Source organism: Pipistrellus hanaki, assembly GCF_964339955.1.
Source record: "Pipistrellus hanaki genome assembly, chromosome: 8".
NCBI lineage: Eukaryota > Metazoa > Chordata > Mammalia > Chiroptera > Vespertilionidae > Pipistrellus > Pipistrellus hanaki.
The window spans coordinates 70,894,666-70,898,538 of NC_140510.1; positions in this window are offsets into that span (position 1 = coordinate 70,894,666).

Here is a 3,873-nt window from a genome sequence, read left to right on the forward strand (position 1 = left end):
TCAGCAGCAAGCACACAGCTGGCCTCTCTGCACTGAGGGCCTTGGACACCCCCGGAACCAGCCTGCCTCTGTGTCTCCGAGAGCACTCGCTCTATCTCTAGAGATGCCTCCCCCCCCCCCCCCCCCCCCCCCCCCCGCCACGTGCCCAGCACCTTGTTCTGCCTCCAGAGCAGCTCCTCACCCTGCCCTGGGCTATTCCAGTGGCTCCTGTCTTCTCCACTTCCTGCCAGTCGCCATGGACGGGGCCTGCCTGCCTTGTCCCGGGACCTTCCTCAGAGCTCACTGGATTTGCCAGGGCCCCCCTCATGTCCCCAAGCACAACCCATCTTTCCTGTGAGGTTTCGTGTTGGCCATAAGGGGGGGTGGGGAGGAGATTGCTTTTGAGTATATCAAAATATACTTGAGTTTATTCCATATCAAAATACTTGAGTTTTATAAAAAAAAAAGACAACATAAATACAGTGAAACACACGTTTAAAGACTGTCATCCAGAGGAAATAATGTCTACAATTAAAAAAAAAAAAAAAAAAAGGACGCACTGTTAAAAAAAAAAAAAAAAAAAAAATGGGCAAAGGATAGGACAAAAGCAATCCAGAGAAGGAAAAAAGCCCAAAGGTTTATAAACAGGTAAGAAGAGAGATTTCAGCCTTACCACCACCCAACGCAACAGTCGTTCTCCACCTGCCGATGGGAGGAGACCCACCGGGTTTGACGTGGCCTGGGAGGCAGGTGTCCTCCCCCAGGGGCCCGGCCACAGGGCGGACCATGTGACCACGCACACAGCCTGCCGTCTACCAACTCCGACCACAAGCAGGGCCCACTCTTCGCTGCCCCTGTGAGGGTGACCCCGTCCCCACGTCCGCGCACCTCGGAGGGAAATGCTCTCTCCCCAGGAGGGACCAGGCCTTCGGTGGCTAACAGGACTCACAGCAGAGCTTCAGCACGCCCACACGGTGGCCGTCCTCTCTCCCCAAGCTGACCGACCACTGCCAGGACTGGAAGAGGGGACAGGGAGGACCCAGGCCAGGAGAGGGAGGAGCTCCCCTCCCCCTCCTCTCCTCCTGCAGTTACAGGACACCTGCAGGCTTTTGCTCTTCTCTCGGAAACACAGTCAACGCGGACCGTTGCTCACTCACCCCAGGGCTGGTCCTGTGTCCGGAGAGCGACTGGAAGGCAGCGCTTTCCAAGCCTCTTCGGGAGGCCCGGGTTTCCCGCTGTGGGTGGGCCCTGGCCACTCTGGATCCCGGCTTCCCAGGAGGCATCACTGCACCTGCTGGGCCTCCGCCCGGGCTTCCGGCACGTGGTGCTCCCTCTAGCGGCCAGCTCCCGCGGGCAGGTCGGCATGCACCTGAGCTGGAGATGCATCGTCAGGCCTGGCCCAGGGCACAGACGTCCCAGCATCTGTATCCCAACGAGACGGACCTAACCCCGTAAAGCATGTTCTTAGCAAAGGACGTGCTCCACTGTCTATAGGAACGGGGTTTGCTTGGCTAAGAAACGCCGGTGCTGCACCCAAACCCCCGGGCAGCCAGGACCTGAGGTCAGAGCCAGACGCCAAGTGGGAGGAGGAAACAGAGCAGCGCGCACGGCCTCCGCACAGCTGTGCGTCAGGGAGCCGAGCACCTGTTTACTGGCTCTTTCCTCCCTTCCCTCGCTTGCCCTCCCTTTTCTGAACCTAAACACCTGGCTCTGTATTCAAGTGCCGAGTGGTGCTGCTAATTCTCACCCTCCTCAGCTAGCTTTCCGTGGGGCCACAGACGGTGCATTTCAGGATGACCTTCAGGTGGGATTAGGAACTGTGCGTGAGGTGCTTACCTTGGTATCTGCCAACATAGTTTGACCAGGCCGAAAAGTGGGCAAGGAGCACACAGTAGGGCTCCAGGTGTCCTTTCAGTGCCCATGGAGGTCCGTGCGGGGACAGAGCTTTCCACAGGACTGCTCAGACCTGCAGGATGCCCCAAACAGATCTTTCCAAATGAAAACAGGCGGCACCTGCCCCGTGTTCGAAAGCTGTCCGTGCTCCGCTTACGTAGTCCTGGGAGGCAGCACATGTGCTACACTTTTCTGAGCCGTTTCTTCTTGTTTTGCTTATTTTAATTGATTTTAGAGGGAAGAGAGGAAGAGGGAGGAGAGGGAGTGAGAAACATCAATTTGTTGTTCCACTGATTTATGCATTCATTGGTTGATTCTAGAGAGGAAGGGAGAGGGGGAGAGAGGCAGGAACATCAATGATGAGAATCATTGATTGGTTGCCTTCTGCCTGCCCCCCCACTGGGGATAGAGCCTGCAACCCGGGCATGTGCCCTTGACGGGAATAGAACCTGGGGCCCTTCAGTCCTCAGACACTGTACCCACTGAGCAAACCAGCCAGGGCCATTGGTTGATTCTTATTTGTGCCCTGACTGGGAATCAAATCCACAACCTTGGCATATTGGGACAAAGCTCTAACTAACTAAGCTACCCAGTCAGGTCGTCTGTTTTGCTTATTAAAAAAAAATCAAAAAAAAAACAAACCCCCCACCATAAACAAAAATGGTCAGGTAAGAGGAGCACCTGGAGTGGAGGGCATGCAGTACCATGCTTCATCCACATGAATCCCAATAAAAAGTTAATCTCCCCCAAATTAGACTTAATGTTTTGGAAAAGGTTAAATGCTGCCACAACTGTATTAGAGGAAGTACAATTCTAAATTTATAGGAATGTACTGCCATCTATTGCACATAAAAATTATTGCAGGAGTTTATCCCTCCTCCTGGTTTTATAATCAAGCAAATACCTCCAAGAGTAAGTGAATGTATAAGATATAGTGCCGCAAATAACTTGTAATGTAGACTGCCTTGTAAGCTTACATTTTCTCAGCTGAAATTTTTTCATCCCTTCATTGCTCCTTTTGTCTTTTTTAAATTCCATTTCCGGCAGCCCTTTCACTGAATCTTGGCAGCTGTTTTTAGTTTCATAAAACTCGTATTCTTTGAGCATTCCTCTGCAGCACCGTTCTCTATGTATCCAGTATTCCCTCATCGGGGACAGTAATCACATCTCATTTTCATACTTCTGCACTAGTTCTGCTCCCTTTGAGTGCCGCCTCCCCCCGATTTGCTTACATGAACCTGCCATGCCCACTTCACGGTGCCCTTATTCCTGTGCAAACAGCTTAAAAGCATCACTGCTAAAATGCAAAGCAAGATGGAATGCTAGGAGACTTTTCTGGTGCAAATAGAAAAAAACAAGCAAGGGTAAAGAAGTGGAACTTATTATAGGGCACTAATAAATTCCTGGGGATAGAGCCGTAACCCAGGCATGCTTTCTTCCGGGGAGAATCGAGGGCACAAATGCAGCCTTAGGATGGAATGGAAACCTGGGAAAGGCGCTCCTGCCACTCCTCACCTTGGCTTCTCCTAACGCACAGGCTTTACTTTCCTTCCACAACAGAATGGGCTGCCTGCCGGTCAGCCCACAGGACAAGCACCGAGTGAAGCTCCAGCCCCTCAGTTTCCCAGAGAAGGGGGGAGCTGGACCGGCTAGCCTGGTGCAGGAGCAGACCCGGGCTGAAGCGCTGTGACCTCAGAGAAGAATCTCAGGTACAGAGTGGCACCAGGTCCCTCATGCCAAGGAGAGGGTGACAGTAGACAGTGGCTATCAGCTTTAAAGTGACAGCCCCAAGATGCTGTCTACAGGGCTTTAGCAGGCTGCCTGGAAGCCTCCCTTTTCTTTCTAAAATACACACACACCCTTTTTGCCGTGAGTCTGCCTGAAGCAGGAAGCTCTGAAGGAGGACCCGAGTAAGGGGAAGCTTGCTAGTGACCCTGGACATGCTGCTCAGTCTCAGATGGGAGACGGGGATTATAATAATTACCAAGCACACGAAGTAAC